The sequence below is a fragment of the Mustela nigripes genome, chromosome 1, assembly GCF_022355385.1.
Source record: "Mustela nigripes isolate SB6536 chromosome 1, MUSNIG.SB6536, whole genome shotgun sequence".
In the NCBI taxonomy this organism is placed as follows: Eukaryota; Metazoa; Chordata; class Mammalia; order Carnivora; family Mustelidae; genus Mustela; species Mustela nigripes.
Window position 1 is genome coordinate 81,093,667 of NC_081557.1, and position 24,379 is coordinate 81,118,045.

Here is a 24,379-nt window from a genome sequence, read left to right on the forward strand (position 1 = left end):
TCGGGCACCGCAGGACCGCGTCCCCGGGGCCGACTGCGCCGGGGGAGGGCGAGCGCGGTCGTGTCGGAGGTGGGGACTCTGAGGCCGCGGCCCGGAGCCCGGCGTCCCCGCCCCCGAGCCTGACGGGGCGGCGAGGCGGGATGAGGCGCTGGCGCGGGGGGCTCCCGGCCGAGCCCCCGCGGCTGCCCTCGGCGGCCAGGCGCTAGGCTCGGCGGCGCGGGCGGTGCTCGGCGGCGGCGGCGGCGAGGAGGAGGAGGAGGGCGTCGGGCCCGGCGCCCGCGGAGGGCAGACACGGAGCGGCGAGCGGGTCGCAGCGACGCCGCGGCGGCGCGGCGGGGCCGCGGGGCTCGGTAAGGCGGGGGCCGCGGGAGGGCCGGGGGCTCCGGTGACGTGGGCAGGCGCCGCAGGGAAGGCTGCGGGGGCCTTGCTTTCCTTTTTAGAAGAATTCTTATTAAAGTAAAGGTTCCGGATCGAATGTTCTTGGAAGACCATCTCGGGTTTCCCCCGTACCACCCCCCCCCCCATCCCCGCCGGACTCATTTCTCCAGCCTCCCCGGGTGGACCGCGCTCCGGGCGGACCGCCTCCCGCGCTCGCATCTCCAGTTTCCCCACGGCCTGGATTGACCAGGGATTCGGACGGATTTCTGGCCTGCTGCAGTGCTTCGCGCCTGAGGCTCAAGTCAGGCAAGAGCCGTGACTCCCAGGGAATGGCCGAGTGGGGGCTCTGGGGACACTGGCGCTCCCAGAGGAGCCGCCGCTCGAGCGTTACCCTCCGCTGCCCACAGGCGACCTCGCGGTGCCCGCCTCCTGGTGAGCGTGGAGCTGGCCGGGCGAACCGTCTCTGCTCGCAGGACTCCCTTGGAGTTTTCCCTCTCATCTTTCTAATTGGCTGAAGTTGCCGTTGCATATTGGACGGTACCAGAGACTTTGGTGCCCCCCCCCCCCCCAGCCCTGAACTCACCCGCCCCCCCCTATAGTGCCTTTCTCATTTTGTTGACTTGTGTAAATATTTATGTTAAAGATTTTCGCAAACAGATCGCAAGAAACTGTAGGGAGAGAAAGTCAAACCTGATTTCTTAGCTTTAGTCTACTTCTGGACCCTTGATAACTTCACCTTCTGTTGCTGGAGCTTTAAGAAGGTGGAGGGAGAGGACTCACAGCAGGATGCTTGGGATGCAGTTTAATAGTTATCTTTTAGGAAATAGAATTTGGATAATTATGATTTTGATTCGCGTGCAGAATTGCAATCTGCTTTAAAGTGCTTCGGGCACTGCATCATGCTACATGGATAACTGGCAGCTGGGCCACATCGAATTGTTGTCAGCATCTCTTTTATTTTCCATTCTTTCAGAGTTTTATTTGGCACAGATTTAGACTTTTTAAGTCAGTCTGAATGGAAATAACTTCTGATACACGGGTTGCTTTTGTAAACATAGTCTATATTCATATTTCTGTTGGAGGAAGAAGAAGCATGTGGTACTAGAGTACAGTGGTTATGAGAGTCCAGAAAGTGTGCTAGCTTGATTCAGTAATAAGAGCTGTAATATTTTTGGGTACTGATGGTTATGATTCATTAATGTATGTTCTCTTATTGGTTAACTTGAAGTCCAACTCGGAATCTTGATATTTGCTTTTTGGACTCGAGAGTGAAGGAAATAGATGCTTAATTGCTGCTTCCACATGACGTCAAAGTTTTTCAAGTACTCATTGGTATAAATCTTTTTAAATAGGGCTATTTGTGAAGATGAGGGATTATGGTGTTCTGATTTCCATTTTCAGGAATATCTGGAGCCTACTTCATTCCTAAAATTGGATATATGGCGATGCCTTATAGAACAAGTCTCTAGAATGGTGTGAGTTTCGAACTGTGCTCAAACCAGTCATCTTCATACTGTAGTCCTTATAGCAGTTCATGGAATAAAGCAGCACTTTGGACAGAGACTTGTCCAGCCATAGCTGGTGTGGAGGCCCAGTTTACTGCATGGTCGTGCACATTGAGGTGGGCGATAAAGTGTAAGTGGGCCAGAGAGGAGATGTTAGTTGGAAGAACCTTCCTTGGTTATATAACTGTTTTGTTTTCTAGGAGTGACTAGGAAGCAGCCAGGCAGGTTCAACTGTCATTAGAGTCTTTGATGTTGGTTTAAATTCCAGTAGTTCTGTTTCTTTTATTTTCTTTTCCCAACCCCCACATCATTTTCCAGTCATCAGCTGGATGACTTTAATGACAATACATTCGTCTCCACCTCCCATTCTCTTTCTCTTGTTTTCTCTTTAGATGTCTTATTCAGCTGGGTTTTTCCTTTCCAAGCTGGGCCACAGTGTATTGTCTGCACAGTATATATAGGTCCACTGTTGACTGTAAATGCATTTAACAAATGCCAAGGAGTAACACCTGTTTTCTTCAGAAGACTGTGGTAGCAGAAGAAAAATGGAAAACATGAACTAAATATTGTATTTTAAAGATTGTGTAATGTTGTATATAGATAATGGCTAATGTTCTTGAGAGTTTGTAGGATGTAACCTGTTACAACTCTTGTAATCTGATGTCCATGGAAGTAGTTAAGAGACAAGAGGATTTGAAACCAGGTCATGGTTGCAGTTTTGCCATTTAGTAGCTGTGTGGCATGGTTCCCTCTTTGGGCAATTTATTTACATTTCTGAGCTTATTTTCCTTATGTACAAAATGAAGATGAGAAGGCTTGCATTGTCTTTCTTAACAGAGTTGTGAAGGATGAGATGAGAGAAAGAACGTGAAAATGCTTTATAAAATTTGTTATATATGTAAGGTATTAATGGCATTACAAAATTGTTTAAAATATTTTAACATCAATTTTTAAAAATGCACATAGGGATGAGAATGTGTTAGATCTTTTCCTCTTCCATTTTTTTTTTTTTCCTACTTGGAAGATTTTGTGATTTTTTTTCCTCAGGAAATCCATATGTAGTACCTATGGCTTTGGATTTTTTCCTTCTTCTTCTTCTTTTTTTTTTTTTTTAGGATTTTATTTATTTGATGGAGAGTGAGTGAGAGAGAGCACACACACAAGCAGGGGGAGTGGCAGGTAGAGGGAGAGGGAGAAGCAGGCTCCCTACCCCAACAGAGAGCCTGTTCATGTAGGGTTTAATCCCAGGACCCTGGTATCATGACCTGAGCCGAAGGCAGACACTCAACCAACTGAGCCATCCAGACCCTCCTGTAGTTTTGGATTCTTCGGAATTTTTGGCTATTCTGGGATAGGTGTCAAACTTATTGAGACTTTGTGAGTTTCTTTAAAGTACCATTTCAAAATACCAAAAGAGGGGCTCCTGGGTGGCTCAGTTGGTTAGGTGCCTGGCTTTTAATTTTGACTCAGGTCATGATCTCAGGGTCCTGGATCGAGCCCTCTGTTGGGCTCGTCAGGGAGTCTGTTTGAGGATTCTTTCTCTTTCTCCCTCCCCCCTCAACTCCTGCTAGCACACTTGTCTCTCTAAACAAATAAATAAGTAAATCTTAAAAAAAAAAAAAAAAAGACCCACAATGTCAAAGGAGGATACAAGTTAGGATTTATGAAAAGAACTGCTTAGAAAAAAGGTATTTTTTTATTTGTCTGCATTATTTAGTATAGAAGTTGGCAGCATTCACTCAGTAGGCCAAATGTAGCCCATAGCTTTTTTTTTTTTTAATATTTTATTTATTTATTTGACAGAGAGATCACAAGTAGGCAGAGGCAGGCCCCCCGCAGAGCAGAGAGCCCGATGTGGGGCTCGATCCCAGGACTCTGGGATCATGACCCGAGCTGAAGGCAGAGGTTTTAACCCACTGAGCCACCCAGGTGCCCCCCATAGGTTGTTTTTTGTGTGGCCTATGAACTAAGAATGATTTAAAAAAAAAATATTTATTTATTTGAGAGAAAGAGAGTGAGAGAGAGAGTGAGAGAGCATGATCAGGGGGGAAGGGTAGAGAGAGAGGCATACTCCCCGCTGAGCATGGAACCCAATGTAGGACTCGATTTCAGAACCCTGGGATCATGACCAGAGCTGAAGGCAGATGCTTAATTGACTGAGCCATGCAGGCGCCATAGAACTAAGAATGATTTAAAAGTTTTTATTTATTTATTTTTTTAACGAATATTTATTGAGTACCTGTGATTTAAAAATTTTAAATGGAAAAAAATCAAAGAAGAACATTTCATAGCATGTATAAGTTGTATGAGATTCATATATCTGTGTCCATAAGTGAAGTTTGACTGGAACACAATTATGCATGCTTGTTTGTGTATTGTCTGTGGCTAAATCAGCTATACAACAGCAAGAGTTCTTGCCACAGAGACATTGTGGCCTGCCAAGCCTGAAATATTTATGATCTGGCCTTTTGTAGAAAAAGTTTGCCAACCTCTGATTTAGGACTTAAAATCTTTTGCTTTACTAGCACAAGCCTTATTTCCTATCAGAGCATTACAGGGGTTAGGACCCCTGTAAGTGTGCTCATTTCTGCTTTGGAGCCACAGAGACTTAGGTTTGTCTGCCAGCTCTGGTATTTACAAACTTTGGACAAACTAATTAACATCTTGGTGTCTGAGGTACCTTCTTAATTGAGAGTAATGGTAGAATCTGTTTTAGAATTTGTAGTGATGATTAAATGATACTTGTCAATACTTAACACAATATAAGCATATAGTAAGCACTCAGTGAGTCATAGATGATGATAATAATGTTGATGATTAAATATGCCTAAAATATTGTAGGTCGCCTTTGCCCCTATATTACAGAGTTGTTTTCTTGAGTGGTATTCTACTTGTTACTGAATTTTCTCCTTACTGAAACTATTAGTTAGCAACTGATAATTGGAATAATTTGAGAAATTTCCCATAAATTATACTATATTTTTATTAATCACTTGCTTATTTAGATGGTTAAAGTGATTGAAAAGAAAATTCTGCTCTATTTTTTGGAGATCCTGGTTCTTAACCATTCCCTGTTACTGTTCTATGTTTGCACACAATTTAAATACCATTTCTAATTTGGAACTGGTATTTTTTTTACTCCCTTTTTTTTCTTAAGAAAGATATCTGAGAAAAACCTATTTTAATGAGGCCAGCGTGTTAGATAACTTTCCTTGCATGTATATGACACTCTGAATTTCCCTTATGATTTGCATTAGCATCTTTGTAACATCTTCAGAGTTGAAATAATAAAACAATATTTTTTCCTAAAGGTGGACCTAGTATACTTTCTAGAGGCTTTGATATTAAGCTGCTTTTTGAAGTATTTGGTTTAAATTATCTTACAACTGAGAAATTGGATGTGCTTCTCATCTTCAAGTGCTGGTTTATTTAACATGAATACTAAATTAAGAGTGAGCAAATAAAGGTCATTGTTCTAACGGAGTTAAACAGAACAGAATTGGGGTCATTGTAGCTCTTGCATTCCTGCAAATGGAGAAGTTTCTGCCTCAGATGATGCTTAAGTGCAGTTGGATGATCCAAGGGAGATAAGGGAGAACATTAATGTTCCCGCACTGTCCTTGGTAGAACAGGGGGTAGAAGCAGAAGGGCCCTCCGGTAAAACCATAGAGAAGCAGTATCTGGAAAATTGAAGTGCAGGCTTCTAATTGTAGCACCTAAAAAAAAAGTAGAAACCTAAAGAAGACCCAGTGTCATGAGGAGATTAATATTTGCTCTTGAGGTTAAAACAAAGAAACCAACCAGACATTATCTAGAGAGATGAAGTTTGAGAGTGAATATTCCCCCAAGTAAGTAAAAAGTAGAGATTTGGTAAAATGCATGTTTATAGTTTCACAGTATACCTTGACAAGGGGGTCTTCTCTAGTAGAGAAAGGAGAACAATCTTAGGACAGGTTAAAAGGAAATGAGAAATGAGGTGTTTGGTTTAATTTCTCCTAACGAACATATGAACGAGAATGCTCAGAGTGGAAGTAGAATTCTGGTTTTCAGAGAGAGCCTATTTGGCTTACAGTCATATATCCATTTACTACCTTATTTTATCTTTGGATTATAATGTACATTAATATTGGAGGTTGCGGAGATGGAAATCATTGAGAGCAAAAGCATGTGGGACTTATGTATTATGAGTGTTATGGTATGTTTACATTGTCTCTATCAGAAAAAAAAAGTGCCCTACTCTGGGTAAGAATGCTAGAGTAGGTATGCTGTTTCTCTATCTTTAATTAGTAAAATCTCTATTATCTGGGGTTCTGTCTTAATAATCTTGGATAAGGCTTGATCTTGACTTCATTGTTTTAATTCCCTCGTGTGTAGAATGGAGAACCCCACAGTCCTAACCCCATTGTTTTATATCCAATGGCCTTCCCAGATTCAGTAACAACGCTGGCTCCAGTAAGATGAGGGAAACCAGATCTTTTTTTATCAATGAACTGAAAAGTATCCATTGAGTACGTACTGTGTATTTTGCACCATACTAGATGCAGTGGAGAATAGATATTTAAAAAGGTGGTATTGAGTCTCTACTCTCAGGAAGTATCATTTCATTGGGAAGATAACTCTATTATGAAAAAGAATATTATAAAAGAGTTGGCAAAAGGAGAGGGGGGATGATCCTTGATGTGGCAGTTTGAGGACTTGTGATGTACTGTGGGAAAGGATACTTTGTGGCCTTGAACATTTGTAAAATGAGCCTAGTGGACTCCCTTCAGCTCTGAAATTTCCTCATATTTTCTCTGACAGAGCAGCAGCTCTCTGAATCAGCTCTCAGGAGACTGCTTAGTTCAGGCCAGATTTTTACACTCATTCTGTGTAATAGCTTGATTTACTAGAAGCTGGGAAAGGGTTACTTAAATTTCCTGGAAATGCATTCAGAGGACAACCTTTCTCATGAAAAGTCAAGCATTTGAGAAGTGGCAAGACACAAGTGTCCCTGCTTCTGAGGCAGTAAATTTGTGTCTTGGAACTCAATCATTTTTGCTTTCTTAAGGTCTTCACTTCTGCATTATTTTCTCTTGTAAGTTATTCTCTTATTGGATCACCTCTTTTTTGTACACTGACATGCCTTATATTACTTGGAGCAGTGATGGTTAATCATTCACCAAGTGACATTTTCTGCACCTTCCTTTTAGTAATAGGACCCTCAGGGTTTATCTGGGCACACGGCCACCCAACTAGACTACATTTTCGCGACCTTCCCTTACAGCTACGTGTGACCATGTGATGAAATTTCGGCTAAATGGATGTGACCAGAAGTAATGTGTGTGATCTGGGTCATGGCTTTAGAAAAGAAGCTGTTGCTTTCTGTTCCTTTTCTCCCCCTTTGGCTGAGGATGGTATAGTTAGTGCTGGTGCGTATTATTCAACCTTACAGGTGAGAGCAGCATTTTAGTGGGAGAAGGATCCTTGGATGGTCTTATGGAGCTTAGTCACCTGCTAGCAATTAACTGGTCATTTATCTTCAGATGGTTAAGTGAGAGGAATAAAATTCTATCTTGTTTGAACAACTAATATATTAACTGAATGAATAATTTCTCTTACACTACCTTTCCTTTACCTTATGATTTCCTTTAGCTGTTGACCAATTTCTTTGGTCCTTTTGCAGTAACAGTTGTTTATATGTCCATGTCCTCTTCCTCATCATTCTTCTCTTCTTTAGCCTGATTCGTTTGAGCTCTTGTTCCAGTATGCTACTGAAATTGTTTTTTCCCCCAGTTTTATTGAGAAATAATTGACATCACTATATAAGTTTAAGCTTAAACATATAGCATGATGTTTTGATTTATGTATGCTGTGAAATGATTGCCATAAGAGGTTCAGCTAACATTCATCTTCCCTTACAGTTATAATAACAAGAAAATAACAAAACTTCTTCTTGTAATGAGAATTCTTAGGAATTGCTGTCTTAACACCTTTCCTGTATATCCTACAGCAGTATTAGCTAACTTCATCAGGTTGTACATGACATCCCTAGTACCTGTTTATCTTATAACTGGAAGTTAATACCTTTGGACCACCTTCCTCCAATTTCCCCTTCTCCCCATTCCCACCTCTGGTGAACAAAAATCTCTTTTTCTGTGAGTTTGGGGTTTTTAAATATAATCTAATTTTTCTAAGATTTTTGCATGTAAGTGAGATCATAGAGTATTTGTCTTTCTCTGTCTGACTTATTTCACTTAGCATAATGCCTTCAAGGTCCATCCATGTTGTTGCCACTGGGAGATTTTCTTCTTGTTTAATGGGTGAATAATACTGCATTGTGTATATATCACAGCTTTTTTTATCCATTCATCTACTGATGGACACTTATAGTTGTTTCCATGTCTTAGCTATTATAAATAATGCTGCAGTGAATGTGGGGGTACAGATATCTTTTCCAGTCAGTGTTTTTGTTACCTTTGGATCTGTTCCCAGAAGTGGAATTGCTGGATCATATGATGCAGCATATGGGAGTACTATTTTTATTTTTTTGAGGATCCTCCATACTGGTTTTCATAATGGCTGTACCATTAGTCCCAAGAGTGCACAAGGATTGTCTTTTCTCCACACCTATGCCAGCATTTGTTATCTCTTGTCTTTTTGGTGATGGCTGTTTGAACATGTGTGAGGTGAGATCTCATGTGTGTGTGGTTTTAATTTGTATTCCCTAATGACTACTGATTTTGAACATCTGTTCATGTATTTGTTGGCCTTTTTGTATATCGTCTTTGGAGAAATGTCTGTTCAGGGACTTGGCCCATTTTTTAACTGGGTTGGTTATTTATTTATTTATTTGCTGTTGAGTTGTAGGAGCTCTTTGTATGTTTTGGGTCTTATCTCCTTATTAGATATGTGGTTTGTAAATACATTTTTCCATTCTGTACATTGTCTTCACTTTGATGGCTTCTTTTGCTGTGCAGAGGCTTTATTTTGTTGTAGTCCCACTTGTTTATTTTTTATTTTGTTGCTTGTCCTTTAGATGACCATGGTGACTATAGCTTTATAGTATAGCTTGAAATCAGGAATTGCGAGGCCTCCTTTTTTATTCTTCTTTTGTAGGATTTCTTTGGCTATTTGGGATCTTTTATGGTTTTGTATAGATTTCAGGAGTGTTTTGTCTACTACTGTAAAACATGCCTTTGGAATCTTGATAAGGATTGAATTGAATCTAAAAATGGCTTTTGGAAGTATTGATATTTTAACAGCCTTAATTCTTCCAGTCCATGGACATGGGCTAACTTCCCCTTTTTATTTGTGTCTTTAATTTCTTTCATCAATGTCTTGTAAGTTTTCAATGTAGAGATCTTTCACCTTCTTATTAAATTTATGTGTAAATATTTTATTGTTTTTGATGTTATTGTAAGTGGAATTGATTTCTTTATTTCTGTCAGAGATTTTGTTAGTGTATAGAAACACACTGATTTTTGTATAATGATTTTGTACCCTGCTGCTTTACTGAATTCATTGATTAGATCTCATAGTTTTTGACTAAGTCTTTAAGGTTTTCTAAATATAAAATCATATCATCTGCAGGTAATGACAAATTTACTTCTTCTTTTCTAACTCTGATACCTTGTTTTCTTTCTTTCTTTCCTTTTTTTTTTTTTTTTTTTTTTGGCTGATTGCTCGAATTAGTACTTCTGGTAGTAATGTGTTGAAAAGGAGTGGTGAGAGTGGACACCTCTTATTCCTGATCTTAGAGAAAAAGCTTTCATCCTTTCACCATTGAGTGTGAGTTAACTGTGGGCTTGTCATATATAGCCTTTATTATGTTGAGGTATGCTCCTTCTGTGCCTAATATCTTAAGAGGGTTTTTTTTTTTTTTTAAATCATGAATGGATGTTGAATTTTGTCACTTTTTTTCTGTGTTTAATAAGATGGTCATATTCTTTTTTTTTTCTTTTTTTTTTTAAACATGATTTATCTCATTGATTGATTTGTGTATGTTGAACCATCTTTGCATCCCAGGAATAAATCTCACTTCATCATCATGAATGATCCTTTTAATGTGATTCTGAATTCAGTTTGCTGGAATTATATTAAGAATTTTTGCATCTATATTCATCTAGGGATATTGGCCTGTAGTTTTCTACTATGTCCTTTTCTGGTTTTGGTATCAGGATAGTGCTGACCTTGTAAAATGAGTTTAGGAGTGTTCCCTTCTCTTCAGTTCTTTAGGAGAGTTTGAAAAGGATTGGTGTTAATTCTTCTTTAAATATTTGGTAAAATTCACCAGTGAAGTCTTTTGCTCCTGGACCTTTCTTTGTCAGGAGATTTTTTTTTTTTTTAAAGATTTTATTTATTTATTTGACAGAGAGAAATCACAAGCAGGCAGAGAGGCAGGCAGAGAGAGAGAGAAGGAAGCAGGCTCCCGGCTGAGCAGAGAGCCCGATGCGGGGCTCAATCCCAGGATCCTGGGATCATGACCTGAGCCGAAGGCAGCGGCTTAACCCACTGAGCCACCCAGGCGCCCATGTCAGGAGATTTTTGATTCAGTCTCCTTACTATTAATTGGTCTGTTCGGATTTTCTTATTCAGGCTTGGTAAGCTATATGTTTCCAAGAATTTTCCCATTTCTTCTAAGTTGTTTGTTTAGTTTGTTCCCATATAATTGTTCATATGAAATTGTTTTTAATCAAGGCTTCAGTGACGTGTGTTGCCAAAGCCAGTGATGAGTTGGTTCAGTGTCTACATATTACTGACCTCTCACCAACATTTCACATTGGTCAGTTAACTTCCTCTGACTTCCTTGCTACCCATTCTTTATGTCTTTATGCCAACTTATCTCTGTCCTCTACTGCCTCCCGAACATTTGGAGTGTCCCTGGGCTCTCCTCAGGTGATTTTACCCATTTTCATGGTTTCAATTACTGCTTATATGGTGATGAGGCTCAAATTCCCATCTCTAGTACTGATTGTTCTTCTCTTGAGCTCAAAGTTCCTCTAACTCCATTCTTCCACTTGGATATCTAATAGGTACCTCGAATGTAACATGAACACAGCAGGCCGAACTATGCATTATTTTTTTCATTTACTCCTCTCACCACCTCTCCCAAGTCTTTGGTATCTCAAGAAGGGGTACCACCATCTGCCTAGTGGTGTAGGCCCATGGAGTCATCCTCCATTTTTTTCTCTTCTCATCTCATGTTAAGACCTGGCAACTCTACCCTGAGAGTACTAGATCTGCCTACATCTAAGTTTTTTTCCCTGTTAGAAACCGAGGCAGTAGCCTTTCTCCTCTGGAAAATGGCAGCAGGCTTCTCTGCCTCTTCTTTTGTTTCTGTCCTACTCACTCCCTCATACACAAGAGGCTGAAGTAATGTTAAGTGTAAATCTGATCATATCACCTCCTTAACTGACTTTCTAATACACCTAACACTAAAACTAAAGCTGAAAATTTTATCATGGAAACAAAACCTCCATCATGGAGTTTATGAAACCCTGTACAAGTGGTTCACAACTGGGGAGGATTTTGCCCTTAGGGGACATTTGGTAGTGTCTGGAGACATTTGTGATTGTCAGACTTAGGGTGAGGTGGTGGGGGCAGTGTTTTACTGGCATCTAGTGGGTAGAGGCCAAGGATGCTGTGGAACATCCTAGAGTGGACAGGACAGCCCCACCAACAAAGAAAAAAGGTGGTGCAGAATGCCTATTGTACATCATTAGTGGACTTTATTTTTCAGAGCAGTTTTAGGTTCATAGCAAAACTGAGTGGAAGGTACAGAGATTTCTCCTATACTGCCTGCCTCCACACAGGCCCAGCCTCCTTTATTATCAATATCCCCTGCCAGAATAGTCCATTTAATTTATAATCCCCTTCTCCAAAAGGTATTTGAGAAGCAGGGCCTCTTGGCTAGATACATAGTGTATCCCTAACATTTTTACTTAATAAATGTTTTTTGATGACAGAGGGGCCTGAGTCCATCATGAGAACCGGAGACAAGGTTTTCAGTGATAATGATAAATCAGAGGATCCAACTGGGAACAATAGGGAAGGTTATGATTTTCTGGAGGATAGGGGAAAAAAATCCCTGAAGTAAGTCTGCTTTAGCCTTTATTTTATAGTTAATATTGTAGAATAGAGGAATTGACCTCCATTTTTGTGAGGAGGCATATGACAAGAGTAAGCTGACAGCAGGAACCTTTTAAGAATGAAAGGTTATCTCAGGTTAAGCTTTCATTTTGCCTTGTGTTTCACACCAGTTAACTCTGCATGTTCATAAAGCTATGTGTACATAGATTATTGAATACTGCAATTATGTCAGCTTCTGGGGAATTCGTGGTCTTAGCTTTCTCCAAAATCAGAATTCCTTTTCATTATCTTTGGAAGATAATTGTCTGCCCTCTTCTGTATTTGCAACACCTGATGTTGCAAACTGTAACTCAGTTACATGACTGCCCAACTCTTTTTAAAAAGAGTGCTTATTGTTTAAAAATTACTCATTATATTAAAGTGTAGAATGTACTCCCTTGCACTTCCAATACAACACAGATCTGCTGTATTTTCCACATGATAGCTTTTTAGCTATCATGTGAAAAATGGCTGGTGTTTTTAAAATCTTCCCACTAGCCTTTTCTCTTTTTATGCTAAATGTACTCTTTTTCTTTAAAAATTTCCTCATATGACAAGGGATTTAGATCCTTTTCCTGGCCCATCCCTAACATTTTTGGGACTCAGGGCAGGAATTCAAATTAAAGTCCATATGCCATATGTCTGAAAATGTATAAGTCACAAATCAAGCTTACTGATTGCCTACCTTTATAAATAAAACTTCATAATGACCTAAAATCAGAGCCAGAGCGGGAATTCTCAGATTCTTTGTTTCATGCCAGAAGAACATAGTGTAGTGCAAAGAACCAGCCTCCCACCTGACATCCCCTTCTCACCCCAGGTTCCTTGCATGAGGAACTTTGTCCTTGTACATAGAGGGACACGTGTCCCCACGTACCTTTCACACAGCAACTTTTTTGCTTTTTAAGTTTATTTATTTTAGTAAACTCTACATCTGATGTGGGCTCAAACTCATGACCTCAAGATCAAGAGTTGCATGCTTTCCTGACTGTGCCAGCCAGGTGCCCCGGCACAGCAACTTTTTTACTATCCCTTGGGCATAGGGCTGTAAATAGTGATGGTAGAATCATCTACCCTTGGGAGGATCAATTCAGAGAAGAGCCTTGAGCAATCCTGTAAGTAAAAGATTCTGGGGTCCTTGGTAAGAGGAGGGCTGGGGTAAGTAAGCTGCAGTTGTGTATACTTTTAGGCCCTGAAAACAGCTGGTCAAGTGTGTGGCCAGTGGGAGGTCAGTGCATGACCCCCCAGGACTCCAGGCCCAGGATGGGTGTTCCAGTTGCCTATATCCACAGAAGTACTGTTCTAGCACAGTCAGACTTTGGTCTTCATTCTGTTTGCCACAGCTGGTTATTGTGGAAAGTGTTGCATTCCCTCTTACAGTGCTCCGCATTACACATGTTGTTTTAATTAGAGCTGCTTAGCCATTGTGCCAGACAGTGCTCTGAATGTGTTACAGATGGGCTAGACATACTGATTTCCTGAGTCCTGAGAGAGGATGGTCAGAGACAGAGTGGTAAGAGTTTCGGGGCTGATCACTGCTGGCTGCCAACAGCCTGGCTTATTTACCTCAGTGTGTCTGTACCAGTATTAGCATTTTCTGTATGTGTCGTAAGTGAAAAAGATTGGGAAACCCTGCTCTAGATTGATGTACGATCACTGTGTATAAAGTGTTTTGCATAAAACCTTAATAGCATTTCTTATCACATTATTTGGTTTGCCTGACAGTGTTGGAGATGTCAAGGTAGGTTTGTGCTCTTCTTATTAATGAGGATATAGATGTAGGTTAGGTAGCTTAATGTAGCTACATATTCTCAGTCAACTAGGACAGTTGAAACTAGAACTCCGTTCTTCTGACTCTTATTTTGGTATATTCTTTCTACTAACCCAAATTGGCTTTCATGTATTTTTTTTGGACAGTCTATTACTTCTGGTTCATTTAGGGCATGAAGGCAATTTTGGTAGAGTTTTTCTTTCTCAACTTCTATAATGTCATCTGCCTTTGTCGATACTTTTTAATCTAAAGACTGTTTTACATTTAATTCCTATTAAAACGTTTTTCTTTTTTTTTCTTTATTACTGCTTAATTGGTGCATCATTTTGAAACTTGATTCTCTCTATTATTTATTTTGATAGCTCTTGTCCCTAGATTACTGTCATATTCATACTTAACTCTTGAATGACCTCGGTTTGAACTGCATAGGTCCACATATATGCAGATTTTTAAAAACATATACAGTAATGTACTGTAAATATACTTTTCTAATTATTTTGTTAATATTTTTTCTCTAGCTTTATTGGAAGAATACAGCATGTAGTACATATATATATTAATTGACCATGTTATTGGTAAGGTGTCTGGTCAAAATAGTAGGCCATTAGCAGTTAAGTTTTTTGGGAATCAGAAATTATATCTGACTGTGCAGGGGTTCTGCCCTTAACTTCTGCATTGCTCACAGATCAGCAGTTATGTTTGTTCAGAATGGTTACCTCTGAGTTGTTTATAAAAGGTTAGATTACATCAAGGCAGGAGAATGTACAATGTATTTTAGAAATTTTTTTTTCAGAAAGCAGTTATAAAAAGTTCTAGCCCTTAAAGCTAAATTCATTACTCTTTTTATTTAGTGTCCATTCTGTATTGATCTTTACAAATACTATTTTATTTAAACCTTGGAAAAATGTGGTCATTTGCTCAGGTTGCCTAACTAAATGGTGGATTGATTCACAATTCAAATCTAGGTGTGATCTTTTCTTTTTTTAAAAAAGGATTTATTTATTTATTTGGCTGACAGAGATTACAAATAGAGAGGCAGGCAGAGAGAGGAAGAAGCAGGCTCCCTGCTGAGCAGAGAGCCAGATGTGGGGCTGGATCTCAGCACCCTGGGATCATGACCTGAGCCGAAGGCAGAGGCTTTAACCCACTGAGCCACCCAGGCGCCCCTAAGTGTGCTCTTTTAAGTATTGTGAAATGACTTCTAAAGTTTTAATTTGGGCTGGGAAAGAGATGTTTTCCAGATTTATATTCTTCTTTTTTTAAAAGATTTTATTTTTAAATTAATTTCTTCATCCAAAGTGGGACTTGAACTTACAACCCTGAGGTCAAGAGTTGCATGTATGACCGAGCCAGCCAGGTGCTCCCCAGAATGTTACCCATGCATGTTCCCTACTTCCCCTAGGAATTATCTGGTCTAAGTGTCCATAGTGCTGAGGTTAAGATTAAAACCCTGCTGTAAGGGTTTTAAGTAGTCAAGGTTTTACTTTGAATGTGTGGGTGCTTTGATGTTTAGCTGACCGTCATGGTGATAGTCCTTATGCCTCCAGAGTCTATATTCTTAATTTGTCTGCCTCCTTACTTGGGAGCAGGTAGTCAGTGAGAGGAGAGCATGATGTTTATCCATTTCAGTCCTGTGTTTTTTTCTGGGATCTAATCCTACAGACTTTTTGAATGTCAAAGATTGAGCTTTTTACGTTTAAATGCATATTTTTCTTAGAACTTTTGATGGGGAAAAAAGCTTATGAAACATAAGCAACTAAGCTTGGCTTTTGCATATCAACTTGCTAGCCAAGGTAATTTCTATGAGGTATTGTATTTGTTGGTTAAAGCACAGATTTGAAGGGATGGTTGCTTAGCATTCTAATATAAGTTCTCTCTCTTTTCTTTTGTTCTTGAATTTCAAGGTATCACCAAAATGTCATGGTAGCCCTTCTGAATTTCTTCACTGTAGCATTCCCAGACTTAGATTTTGTGATCCTTTGATCTAGAGTGCTGTACTCCCCTCCTTAAACTTAAGTTTCGTTGTGTCACTCTTAACCAACAAGAATTACAGTCCTGCTATACTTACTAAATTCTCAGGCTTGTTTTTCAAGGAAATCTTTATAATCCTCACTTCAGGATTTGGCTTCACAAAGTGCTAAATATCTGTCTTATTAAAATTATCAACTGCTGGGATGCTTGGGTGGCTCAGTGGGTTAAGCCTCTGCCTTCAGCTCAGGTCATGATCTCAGGGTCCTGGGATCGAGCCCTGCATCGGACTCTCTATTCAGCAGGGAACTTGCTTCCCCCTCTCTCACTGCCTGCTGCTCTGCCTACTTGTGATCTTTCTCTCTCTGTCAAATCAATAAATAAAATCTTAAAAAAAAAAAAATTATCAACTGCCAACATTAATTATTATTGAAATGCCGGGAACTATTCTTAAGCCCCTTGCATCTATTGTCAGCTTAATCATCACAGTTGCCCCATGAAGTAGTTACTCATACTAATTTTTTTTATTGTAGTAAAATTTACATAACAATATTTGCCATCTTAACCATTTTTAGGTGTATAGTTCAGTAGTGTTAAGTATATTTGCATTGTTGTGAAACAGATCTCCAGGGCTTTTACAGCTTACAAAATGAACACTCTACCCATTAAACAACAACTTCTCATTTCTCCCTCCCCACAGACCCTGGTAACCTCCATTCTTTCTGTTTCTATGAATTTGACTACATTAGATGTCTCATATAAATGGAATTGTACAGTGTTTTTCTTTTCATGGTTGACTTACTTCCCTTAGCATAATGTCTTCAAGGTTCATCTGTGTTGTACCATGTGACAAGATTTCCTTTCTTTTTAAGGCTGAATAATATTACATTGTATGTACCTACCAGATTTTGTTTATCCATTCATTCATTGAGGGATACTTGGGTTGTTTCCACCTCTTGGTTATTGTGAATAGTGCTGCTGTGAGCACGAATTGAAAATATCTTGAGATAACTACTTTCAGTTCTTTTAGATATATACCCAGAAGTAGAATTGCTGGTTCATATGGTAATTGTTTTTAATTTTTTGAGGAACTGCCATACAGCTATCCTGTTTTCCACAACAGCTTTGCCATTTTGCATTCCCATCAGCAGTGCACAGAGGTTCCAGTTTTTTCCAATTTTTCCCATATCTTCATCAACCTTGTTATTTTCTATTATTTTATTTTTTAATCTCTATGCTTGTAGCCATCCTACTGGATGCAAAGCGATATCTGATGGTGGTTTTGATTTGCATATGCCTAATGATAGTGATATTGAGCATTTTTTATGTGCTTGTGCCTATTTGAATATCATCTTTGGGGAAATATCTATTCAAGTCCTTTGCCTACTTTTTAATTGGGGTTTTTTGTTGTTGTTGTTATTGAGTTGTTGGGAGTTTTTTGTGTATTCTGGGTATTAATCTCTTAACATATATGATTTCAGATATTTTATACTGTTCTGTGGGTTGCCTTTTCACTCTTGTTAATAGAGTCTTTTGATGCACAACAGTTTTTTTTTTTTTTAAAGATTTATTTATTTATTTATTTATTTGAGAGAGAGAGAGACAGTGAGAGAGAGCATGAGCGAGAAGGTCAGAGGGAGAAGCAGACTCCCCATGGAGCTGGGAGCCCGATGTGGGATTCGATCCTGCGATTCCGGGATCATGACCTGAGCCGAAGGCAGTCGTCCAACCAACTGAGCCACTCAGGCATCCCGATGCACAACAGTTTTTAATTTTGATGAAGTCCAGCTTATCTATTTTGTTTTTTGTTGCCTGTTCTGTTGGTGTCCGACCCAGGAAGTCATTGATGAGTCAATGACATGAAATTTTTTTCCTTATGTTTTCTTCTAAGTGTTTTATAATATCAGTGCTTTTGTTTGGACCTTTGATCCTATTTGAGTTAATTTTTCTGGATAGCGTAAGGTATGGGTCCAGTTTCATTTTTTTGTATATGGGTATCCAGTTTTCCCAATACCATTGTTGAAAAGACAGTCCTTTCCCAACTGAATGGCCTTGGTACCCTTGTTGAAGATCGTTTGACTATATATGTCAGTACTTATACTGATTTTGTAGATGGGGTGATTGACATTGAGGTGTGACTAGAGTATTAACACTTAAAAAAAATAATTAACCTCAAAATAATCTGTATTTGGTACAGTAAGAGGAAAGAAGTTTTTTAGGGTTCTGAGTTCTTTTCTTGTGGTAGTCTTTTTCCAGGATGTTAAGTGTCAGGAACTTTGCACCCCAGTTCTGATGGGTTGCCACCTCTTTGTACTAAATTGGTAATTTTCAAACTCTTAGCAACAAAACCCCTATTTTCCCCAAGCAAAATCTTAGGTGACCTCCAGTGTTTCTACTGATGATTAGTATTTTTTAAATATATATGCTCATCTGTAAAATAAATGTATACTTACTCATTTTTGCTGATGAATGTTAACACAAGTTCATGCATTTCTGGTTTGTAGTGTGTTGAAAATGTGTGTGTTATGGTTTTAAAAATTTGTGCCTGTTATAGTTTTAAAAACAGGTAATCATGTACCTACAGGAACACCTTCAGATCAGATGTTTGCAGAACACCTGATGCTTTCCCACCGATGTCAGTGTGAAAACCAGTAGCTTATTTAGATATCTTTGAGGTTCAGCTTGTGATTACAGAGAACCATTTTTCTTTATGCAGAATTAGAGTGTTAAATATGAGAAACTCTTGACTTCTTTAGTGCTAAGATGTGAGGCTAATTGAAAGCCTAACAACCTGGCCCAGAATGATTTTTTTCATTTTTCTACTTAGTCATTTTTCTGTGTGACCTACAGTGGTTTAAACTTAAGTTCACATCATGTATTTTAAGATACTGACATTGATAAAGGTATCAGAATTTTTGTAGTTAGTTGTAAGAATTTTATTCTTTGCGATAAGTATGTCAGCAGCATTTGTTAATTTTGGCAGATAGTATTTTTGGGCTTAAGCATTCTTAGATAAAGTAAGTTGTTCAAGAAACAAATCATTCTGGGGCGCCTGGGTGGCTCAGTGGGTTAAGCCGCTGCCTTCGGCTCAGGTCATGATCTCGGGGTCCTGGGATCGAGTCCCGCGTCGGGCTCTCTGTTCAGCAGGGAGCCTGCTTCCCTCTCTCTCTCTCTCTCTGCCTGCCTCTCCGTCTACTTGTGATCTCTCTCTATCAAATAAATAAATAAAATCTTTAAAAAAAAAAAAAAGAAACAAATCATTCTGACATAAAAGGTTATTTTTCCTAATGGAGTGTCTCCTACAAATTTACCATATTTATAATAACATGGACTATTTTTTAAAGCTGTAATTATTACCTAATTACTTTGTATTGATATTAAGTAATTTTGCAGAGCCCAGGATGCTTGAAAATTGGTGTAGCTGGCTGATACTTTAGGTTTAGCAACAATAAGAGATATTGACTCCTATTCAGGATATGGTATAAGAGTGTTTAAAAAGGAAGAAAGCTTAAAGGATTTATTTGATTTCCTTTATGATTTTTTAAAGACTTATTTGAAAGAGAGCCAGAGCATGTGAGCAAGTGAGAGGGGAGGGGCAGAGGGAGAGTGAGAGAGAATTTCAGGTAGATTCTGTGCAGAGCCTGATGGGGGGGGGGCGCTCAATCCCATGACCCCAAGATCACTACTAGAGCCAAAATCAAGGGTCGGATGTTCAACCAACTGTGTCACCTGGGCACCCTGGAGTTCCTTTCTTTTTTATGTCTGGTATTCCAGTGTGTGTGTGTGTGTGTGTGTGTGTGTGTGTATTGTGTTTGTGTATGTGTATGTATGTATGTATGTATATACCACATTTTCGTTATCCATTCATCTGTGGATGAATACTTAGGTTCTTTCTATGTTTCAGCTCCTGTGAATAATGCTACAGTGAACATGAATGTGAGGTAGCAGTTTCATTTCCTTAGGGTATGTATCCAGAAGTGGAGATTGTTAGATCATAAGGTAGTTTTAATTTGAATTTTCTGAGAAATAATTGTACTGTGTGCCATAGTGACTGTGTCAAATAATGTTCCCACCAACAGTTGCCAAAGGGTTCCCTGTTCGGTGACAGCCATTCTAATAGATGTGAGCTGCTATCTCATTGTGGTTTGGATTTGAATTCGCCTGATGCTGAGTGATGTTGAACATGTTTTTGTGTACCTGTTTCTGTTTGTAGGGCTTCTCTGGAAAAATGTCTCTTCAGGTCTTCTGCCCATTTTTGAATCAGATTTTTTGAAAATGCTATTTCTTTTTTTTTGGAAAAAAGAAGTATACTTAGTATGTAATATATTTATATTTTCTTTCCCTCCCTCCCTCCATTTCTTTCTTTCTTAATTTATTTGAGAGAGAAAGCGAGAGAGGGGGAGAGCACAAGCCAGGTGAGGGGCAGAGGGAGAAGCAGGCTCTCTGCTGAGCAGGGAGCCTGATAAGGGACTTGATCCCAGGGGATCATGACCTGAACCCAAGGCAGACACTTAACTGACTCAGCCGTCCAGGCTCCCTATATTTTCTTTCTTGGTATGTTTCTTTATTGTACAGTAATATTGACTTCATTGTTGACTCATTTGGGAAAACAAGTAGGTTCTCACATGTGTGTTCAACTATTTTCTCTTGGGATACATTCTGAGCTAACATTTTAAAAACTTATTGAAGTGTATAAAGCCATATTTTGAAATAATTTTAAAACAGTATTAGCTAGTTTTAACAGCTCTTTATTTATAAGTTGGCTTAAACTAATAATATTAATTTAGTAGATATTTACTAATCTATATATTAGAAGTATATAAGGAATAAAGCAGGGTTTTTATGTTCTTTATATTGTCAGAAATTAAAAAAAATAACATGAGTGCTAGAATTGTTTTAGTACTAACTTTTTAGAAGTTGAAAAATTCAAAACTCAAGAGTTATATTTTAATTCTATTATAGTTTATGTCTGGCATGCCTGATTTATTGTTTCATAAATAAGTATTGCTTATGAACATCTTGCCCAATTTTCTTATTTTCTCCTAATTGTGTATGAGGGGCAGATATTATTTCTCCATTTATATAAAGCTCTATCTTCATTTATCATGCTGATACAGTTAGTTATAAAAATCATCAGACTGAATATTTTTTCTTCCAACAATAATAGTAAAAGGAATTTGCATATATTTTCCTAGTAGCATATTAATTTCATGATAAATATGATTCTAATATATAGTTGACCCTTGAGCAACATAGGTTTGAACTGCATAGGTCCAGTTAGACATGGAATTTTTTTAAGGAGTTGATAGCCAAAGCCACCAGGCATTTATTTACAGCTCCGCACGCCCGTCACTACAGGATGGAATTGAAGGTGACTGACCTGAGTACACTGAGAGGCTCTCCGAGGCCCTAGCAGTTCCCAGGACCCGCACCGGGCAGGGTTGTAGATCTCCCCATGTGCTAACAGGGCAGCTGGGTGGAGCACCCCGGGCTGGCAGGCAGGGGGTGGGCTGAAGTGGAAGGAGGTGACCAGAGAGCAGGGGTGTGCAAGGAGTGTGCAGGGAGCACATGTCCCCCTTGTCCCTGCCCCTCAAGTGTGGCTGGAGCTGCAGCTGGGCTCAGGCCGGTGGTATACCTCCAGGCATGTCTCCTTGCCTCCAAGATGTCATTGCTGCCAGCACACACACCAGTTGTCTGTCACTGACCAGGGCCTCCAGACTGCAGAACATCTCCTCACAGCATCTTGCTGTTGCTACTGCCTGCCTGGCCCACATCTATGCAGATTTTGTCCGCTAAAAATACCCACAGTACTGTGAATATATTTTTTCTCCCTTTTGGTTTTCTTAATAATACTTTCTTTTCTTTAGCTTACTTTAGTATAAGAATACAGTATGTGATACATATGGCATACACAATATGTGTTAATCAACTATTTATGTTATAGGTAAGGCTTTTGGGCAACAGTAGAATTAGGTTTTTGGGGAATCAAAGGTCATATGTAGATTTTCAACTGTGGGGGAGTCAGCACCACAACCCTTATGGTGTTCAGGAGTCAACTGTATTTAGTTTGCCTTTTTTTTTTTTTTTTTTTGCTGCACCATTAATACTGTAGAAATTATTTCGTGAGATGTTCAAAGTCCAAATTACTAGAACAAATTGCTTTATCAACAATTTGCTCCTGGTAGGAAGTACTTTTCATACATTTATTTGCTTAAGTGTATGTCCTGAAAACTATTTGGTGAATTCCTCATCCCTGCTTGCTTAGAATAGGAGAGTTTGTTTTTTACTGGCTTTTTCTTAAATAGAGGATCTGGTTTTAGCATGTGGAACTAATAAATTCATGTAGCTTGTATTGTTCTATTAGAGGGGGATGCTCTGAAGCAGGAGAAAAGTTTCAGAAAAATTTTCAGATTAGACTTAGCCAGATTATGATATGAAAAATATAATATTCTTAGTGTTTCAGGGTTATGGACTTTAGAAGTAGAAAAAGAAACTCTTGGTTAAGTAAGCCTATAAAGGTCCTAGCAGTTTAGAAATGTTTCTGAGTTAATTTTATACAAAATCTGGAATGACTTTTTCTTTAAAGCCTTTTCTTCTGTTTAGCTCATTTCAGAGCTACCTTGTACTAAATTTTAACAATATTTCTGTATTCCTCTAATCTTTGCTGCGTGATTTATTCTTTTTTCCTCTTTCAGCTGTCTTCCTTTGTATTTTGTGCTCATGAAAATAAAAAATCCGAGATTGGATCTGTTTTCTCTGGGGAGAAACATGTTTAGTACAGTAGTGGGGGCTCAGTAAATTTAAAGTAGTATGACCAACCTTCTGAATGCATTTGCCTTAGTTAGAAACAATTATGGAAAGTTTTCTGTGTGGAGGATGTTCTCTTATCTTGGTATCAGCCAAGTCCTTTCAGCATCTTTCCTTAGTTTGTGTCCGGGTAGTTAGTTCTCAGCTCTGCTGCTAGAAAAATTTTTTTCAAAGATGTTCATGCGATTCCTTTTGTGATTACTTATTGGATAACTGTACCAATTACTTATTGGTAATTGTAATTATTATTTTTAAAGATTTTATAAATAAACAAATAAATATTTATATATCATATTAATTTATATAATTATTAAATATATTTATATATCATAATTATAATATAAATAATTTATATAATATATTATATATAAAGATATATATTTATTTATAAACATAAACATAAAAATAAATATATATGAGAGAGAGACATTGTGTTATAAATATTATATTATGTATTATATATATGAGAGAGAGAGACAGCAACAGAGATAGAATGCAAGCAGGGAGGAGAGGAATAAAGCAGGCTCCCAGGGAGCCCAACGTGGAGATCAATCCCAGGATACTGAGATGATGATCTGAGTCAAAGGCAGATGCTTAATAGACAGAGCCACCCAGGCACCCTGGGGCGGGGGCAGGGGGTGTAAATTATTTTTTGATTTTCAGCTAAAATAACAGTATTTTATTGTGCTAGAATAGATTTTGGAGATTGCTATTAGCACATGTGAGTAGTAGGAATTTATTTAAAAATTGGTGGTCTAAGTGGACAGTTTTAACAATTAAATGTATGACTTTTATGCTTAAGAGTTATTAAAATGTACAAATAAAGGTAAAATTACTTGTATTTTAAATTATTAATGCATTTGTATTTATCCTTTAGGTTCTTTTCTATTTTAGTAAACTTTATAACTTTGAGAGCTCTCATTTAAGCACATCTATTGTCAGATTTTAAGAAAGAACTTTTAGATTTATAACTGTATAAAATCCCATAATATATTTCTTTCCTTTTTATCGTGTATGATTTAAAATATAGAAGGACAAGGATGAGAGAAATCCTGAAAAATAAAGTCAGTGAAAAGCTTTACAAAATCATAAGTATGATAATTATGACAAGAAATCACAAGACCATTACTGCCAGTGATGGTCTTTGTGTTTTACTAGACTCAACATTCATTTATGTCCAGGTAAATAAATTATTTTATTTCACAAAAGAGATTTAATAATTTACAGCTGAAGTGTAAATGAAATACTGTGGCCCTTCAGTTAAGTAATGCTTATGCAGGCCTCAGATGTAAAAGTTCAGTCAGTGTCATTGTTGCAGTTCATGTCATTGAAGGAATGGGGACAAAAGTTTGTTTGTAACTACCATGGAACTGAGTACAAAGACGCCAGTGACCTTTGAACTTCTGTGGCTGTGCATCTGAACAAGGAATTGTTTGAGGATGGGAAAAGCTGCCAGTAGACTTAGGATATGCTTTCTCCTGGCTTTCTACAGAATTGTTGAATGACCCTACTCCAGAAAAACAAAAGTGTAAAAAAAACCCCAAAAAAACCCCAAAACAAAACCAAGAAGGCACCCCCAAACTCCCCAACCCCCCCAAAACAAAACAAAACAACAAAACAAGAAACCTTCCACACTAAACGCTTAATTGGCAGAAATTCTTATTAGTCTCAGAAGAATCTTAGGTCCACACAGCTAAATCCAATTAGGTACTCATATCTCAAAATGATAGTCTCTGTAAAAATGTTATCTTCATTTACAAAAATGGCAATATTAATTGCAGCCATTTTATGCATGGACAAGTTTGGTAGAGGCTTGGGGGTTCCTTCCTTTAGAGTTGTTATC

At 38.5% G+C, this 24,379-nt stretch overlaps 1 protein-coding gene across 3 annotated transcripts in view; it reads left to right on the top strand.

Moving 5' to 3' along the window:
* Positions 1-276: 276 nt before the first annotated feature.
* Positions 277-24,379, top strand: part of ARHGAP32 (Rho GTPase activating protein 32) — a 299,282-nt gene continuing 275,179 nt past the window's right edge. For 2 of the 3 annotated variants that reach the window (XM_059413910.1, XM_059413927.1), the window contains exon 1: positions 304-350. The gene's annotated coding sequence lies outside the window, so the exon portion shown is untranslated. Of the gene's footprint in view, positions 351-24,379 lie in introns of all 3 variants that reach the window. The other variant, XM_059413918.1, reaches the window with a different exon arrangement.